This window comes from Schistocerca serialis, chromosome 2 (genome assembly GCF_023864345.2).
Source record: "Schistocerca serialis cubense isolate TAMUIC-IGC-003099 chromosome 2, iqSchSeri2.2, whole genome shotgun sequence".
In the NCBI taxonomy this organism is placed as follows: domain Eukaryota; kingdom Metazoa; phylum Arthropoda; class Insecta; order Orthoptera; family Acrididae; genus Schistocerca; species Schistocerca serialis.
The window spans coordinates 980,470,290-980,476,289 of NC_064639.1; positions in this window are offsets into that span (position 1 = coordinate 980,470,290).

Below are 6,000 nucleotides of genomic sequence, written 5' to 3' on the forward strand. Positions count from 1 at the left end.
CATGCGGGAGGAAATGATATGTTGTCCTGCTCTTAATGGAACCAGCGCTCTCGGAAATTCGACAGTAAACCTCTCAGCGATACACAGTTCCTCTAGTATAACGACGGACGATGGAGATTGTTGAGCATCTCCGTGACGCACAAACACACTCTAAATGATCTCGTGACGAAGAACACTTCTTCGCAGGATGTTCTCTACTTCTTCTAACCCATCGTGGTAAGAGCCCCAGACTGATGAATAATACTCAAGACTTGGACGAACAAGCTATTTCTGTAGTGACGGAATTACGGTTACATAAGATTCTTCCAATGAAACTCAGCCTGTCATTTGCCTTTTTTTACGGCTAGTTTTACGTGGTCACTAAGGACAGTATTCTACTGTTGCCACTGTTTACAGAGATTTGTCGCCAGTAGTGGATACCCTCGACTATTTGTGCGCAATATGCTCCGCTTATCGACATTCAGAGTCAGCTATCATTCTGTGTCAACTGTCGTCATGCATTTTAGTACAGTCTTCTGGCGTTTTAACTTTCCTATTGGAAACAATATCGTTTGCGAATAGCCTCTCGTAGATTCCAACGTTATTCACTAGATCATTCATCTCCATAATTTTAAAGTTCCAGTTTCAAAACGCTGTAGAAAGAGAACAATTGTTCAGGATGACGTCAAAATTGAACAGTACCTTATTGGTGGAAGGGCAAACGTCAGTGAAAAAAATATTTACCAGTAGATGGCGCTGTAGTCGTCTTAACCTAAATCGGATCGGCTTGAAATGACAGATGAATCGCAATACGATGGCCATGGTTTGAGTGACAAATTCCGCCATCAGCACTATTCAATGCGCGTGACTGCAATAGCTCATCGAACACGGCAATATCATACTTCTAACTGTCGTGAGACTGGCGCAGGACATGTTCAGTACGCTGTCCATCGTTTTCCCCCACAAGTTGAAATCGAGAAACAGGATGTTCCATAACAGATCGGAATGTTTCGCGGTCACGTTCAGAATGCGTTGCTCTATGCAAGCCTTCAGTTCACTTACGTTCGTAATTGGAGCACCGAACACAACAACTTTCAGATGACATTACAGCCAGAAGTCAACGGATTAAATTCAGCTGATCTAGACGGCCAGGCTGTAGGGAAATGACGGCTGATAATTTCTGAAATGGTTCAAATGGCTCTGAGCATTATGGGACTTAACATTTAGGGTCATCAGTCCCCTAGAACTTAGAACTACTTAAACCTAACTAACCTAAGTACATCATACACATCCATGCCCGAGGCAGGATTCGAACCTGCGACCGTAGCGGTCGCGCGGTTCCAGGCTGAAGCGCCTAGAACCGGCTGATAATTCTACCATTTCCCAAATGCTTCTGCAGCAGCCACTTCACAGGCTGTGGAAAGTGCGGAGGAGTGCAATCTTGCATAAAAATGATCCTACCAACACATCCACGCTGTTGAAGAGTTGGAATGACGTTGGTGCGCAAAAGACTCTCATAGCATTTGCCAGTGACTGACGTGTAACACTATCTAAGGACTTATCTCTTCGAAAAAATATGGTCCTACAATAAACGATGACATCAACCCGTACCACCCAGTTACCTTTGCACAATGAAGTGGTACGGGCTTACGTGTGTGCGGATTTTTCGCTGCCCATATTCTGCATATTGACATGTCCTTGGAGATGGAAATGGGAATCATCTGTCCACAGAATGTTGCATGATCATTCACTGTCCTCTACCATAGGACCAAGATATCTGGACGTTTGTCTTGTTGGCAGGTCAGCAGGAAGCAACTCCTGAACATGGGTGATTTTGAGCGTACAGCAATGCAGGATGTTTCGTAGGATTCTATGCTCCATGATCACAAGCATGTTCACTGTTTGGGGAATTTCAAACCACCACTCGACCCCAGCTGCAATCCTGTGGCCACATCGTCCACAGACGTCGAATCAACAGTTTTCCTCCCTCTGCCGCATTTCACATCAAAAGAAACCGAACTTTCGAATTTTGTGATCATTTACCCCAGGCCCTTAATATATATTAATGACTTGTCATTCTATATTCACGAAGATGCAAAGCTGGTACTTTTTGCCGATGATACAAGTATAGCTATCACACCCAACAGACAGGAATTAATTGATGAAATTGTAAACGATGTTTTTCAGAACATCATTAAGTGGTTCTGTGCAAATGGGCTCTTATTAAACTTTGACAAAACACAGTATATACAGTTCCACACAGTAAATGGAATGACCCCATTAATAAATATAGACTTCGATCAGAAATCGGTAGCTAAGGTGGAATATTCAAAAGTTCTAGGGGTATGCAATGATGAGGGGTTGAACTGGAAAAAATACACTGAAGATCTGCTGAAACGTTTGAGTTCAGCAACTTATGCTATTAGGGTCATTGCAAATTTTGGCGATACACATCTCAGTAGATTAACTTACCACGCCTATTTTCATTCTGTGCTTTCGTATGGCATCATATTCTGGCGTAACTCATCATTGAGTAAAAGAGTGTTCATTGCACAAAAGCGTGTAATCAGAGTAATTGCTGGAGCTCATCCAAGATCATCCTGCAGACACTTATTTAAAGAGCTAGGGATCTTCACTGTAGCCTCACAATATATATACACTCCTGGAAATGGAAAAAAGAACACATTGACACCGGTGTGTCAGACCCACCATACTTGCTCTGGACACTGCGAGAGGGCTGTACAAGCAATGATCACACGCACGGCACAGCGGACACACCAGGAACCGCGGTGTTGGCCGTCGAATGGCGCTAGCTGCGCAGCATTTGTGCACCGCCGCCGTCAGTGTCAGCCAGTTTGCCGTGGCATACGGAGCTCCATCGCAGTCTTTAACACTGGTAGCATGCCGCGACAGCGTGGACGTGAACCGTATGTGCAGTTGACGGACTTTGAGCGAGGGCGTATAGTGGGCATGCGGGAGGCCGGGTGGACGTACCGCCGAATTGCTCAACACGTGGGGCGTGAGGTCTCCACAGTAGATCGATGTTGTCGCCAGTGGTCGGCGGAAGGTGCACGTGCCCGTCGACCTGGGACCGGACCGCAGCGACGCACGGATGCACGCCAAGACCGTAGGATCCTACGCAGTGCCGTAGGGGACCGCACCGCCACTTCCCAGCAAATTAGGGACACTGTTGCTCCTGGGGTATCGGCGAGGACCATTCGCAACCGTCTCCATGAAGCTGGGCTACGGTCCCGCACATCGTTAGGCCGTCTTCCGCTCACGCCCCAACATCGTGCAGCCCGCCTCCAGTGGTGTCGCGACAGGCGTGAATGGAGGGACGAATGGAGACGTGTCGTCTTCAGCGATGAGAGTCGCTTCTGCCTTGGTGCCAATGATGGTCGTATGCGTGTTTGGCGCCGTGCAGGTGAGCGCCACAATCAGGACTGCATACGACCGAGGCACACAGGGCCAACACCCGGCATCATGGTGTGGGGAGCGATCTCCTACACTGGCCGTACACCACTGGTGATCGTCGAGGGGACACTGAATAGTGCACGGTACATCCAAACCGTCATCGAACCCATCGTTCTACCATTCCTAGACCGGCAAGGGAACTTGCTGTTCCAACAGGACAATGCACGTCCGCATGTATCCCGTGCCACCCAACGTGCTCTAGAAGGTGTAAGTCAACTACCCTGGCCAGCAAGATCTCCGGATCTGTCCCCCATTGAGCATGTTTGGGACTGGATGAAGCGTCGTCTCACGCGGTCTGCACGTCCAGCACGAACGCTGGTCCAACTGAGGCGCCAGGTGGAAATGGCATGGCAAGCCGTTCCACAGGACTACATCCAGCATCTCTACGATCGTCTCCATGGGAGAATAGCAGCCTGCATTGCTGCGAAAGGTGGATATACACTGTACTAGTGCCGACATCGTGCATGCTCTGTTGCCTGTGTCTATGTGCCTGTGATTCTGTCAGTGTGATCATGTGATGTATCTGACCCCAGGAATGTGTCAATAAAGTTTCCCCTTCCTGGGACAATGAATTCACGGTGTTCTTATTTCAATTTCCAGGAGTGTATATTCACGTATGAAATTTGTTATTAACAGTCCGAACGAATTCAAAAGTAATAGCAGTGTACATGGTTACAACAATAGGAGAAATGATGATCTTCACTACTCAAGGGTAATGTAACTTTGGCTCAGAAGCGGGTAAATTATGCTGCCACAAGAGTCTTTGGTCACTTACCTAATAGCATCAAAAGTCTGACACATAGCCATATAGCATTTAAAAGGAAATTAAAAGAATTTCTGAATGGCAAGTCCTTCTACTCATTAGATGAATTTTTGGATATAGTAAGTGGGTAGTTTCCCCACCCCCCACCAAAAAATTAAAAGTATTAAGTTGCATGTAATATTTTGTGTAATGTAATACCTTGTATTAACCTGACACGTTCCACATCATTACGAAGTGTCGTATTCATGATCTATGGAACAAGTACAAATCTAGTCTACATCGGACCAATGGCTTTCTTCATACCGGAGCTTCTGCAGGACTACTGGCGCACACTCAACGCTCTTGTATAAAAGCGCGCGATACTTCATGGAGACATGTTGGGCATCTCGGACGCAAACTCAGGAACCCGTGCGGCGCCTCTGTTGGTTACAGCGCCATCTACTGGTCAAACTTTTTTTCTCACGATGTTTTCCCTGCGTCAACAATATGATGTTCAAAGCTGACGTCATTCTGAGCAGGGGTTCTCTTTCTACAGCGTATTGAAATTGGAACTTTAATTATGGAATTATGGACACCCCGGCACTGTGTGAGTAAGCAATAACGCCCATACGACACTTCCTTATGGTACTCCTGGTACTGCCTTTCGTCCCAATAATAACAAAGTACTGGTTTTGATCTGATTGAGGGAACTGTAAAGAATGCCTTCCTTAGCCAATGAATACGGGATCATCGTGTGCGCTACTATCTTCTCTAACGTTCTGGATTTAATGGTCGAACAGGGCGTTCCTTGTAACACCTGTAGCCACTGATGCTACCAGCAGCTCACAGATTCTTTTTTCTTTTTTAATTATTTATCCGTTACCTTCATTCTCCTGGTAGAGCTGACAGTGGCCATGTAGGTGCTCTTGAGCCTTCGAAAAGAAAAATTAAATGCATTCGCAGTTGCGAGTATGGACAACCATCAGCTGTCTAATGGAATGATGACAGGGCTAGAACCGGATTTTCCGCTTCTCGCGAGCAGTAGCCTTATCACTAGGCTAGTTAGATAGTTAGTTACATGTTCCATTAATCAATCTCACGGTAAACGTTATGATGTGGAACGTGTCATCAAGTGCATAACAAATGCACACATGAATCAAGGTTTTTTTTAGCTTAAAATTTTTATTACCTACCCCACTCCCTTAAATGGCACAATATGTATATATTATACCTATAGATTTATTTATCCCTATTCAAGAATTCAGCTATAGTATAGAAGGAGTTGTCAAGGAGATATGATTTCAATTTATTTTTAAAACTATTACTGCTGTCTGTCAGATATTTTATTTCATTTGGTAATTTATCGAAAAATTTTGCAGCAACACTGTTGCTTTTAGACTGTTCCTTGTTGTTGAGAACAAATTTCATTTCCGAGTATATCTACTGTGAGGCTGCTGTAAGAACTCCTAACCTTTTAAACAGATGCCTACAATGAGCCCCACGCATTATGCTAACCACTTTCTTTTGAGCAGTGAATACTTTTTGTCTAAGTACTGAGTTACCCCAAAATATTATTCCGTATGACATCAGAGAGTGAAAGTTTGTAAAGTATCTTAGCTTGCTAATTCTATATTCTCAAAATTAGCAATTATTCTGATTGCAAAAGTTGCTGAACCTAGTCGCTTTAGGAGATCCAAAGTATGAATTTTCCAATTAAGACTCTCATCTATATGTAAACTCAAAAACTTAGTATGCTCTACACTGGATACTGACTTCTGTTGATATGTTATATTTATTGAAGTAAC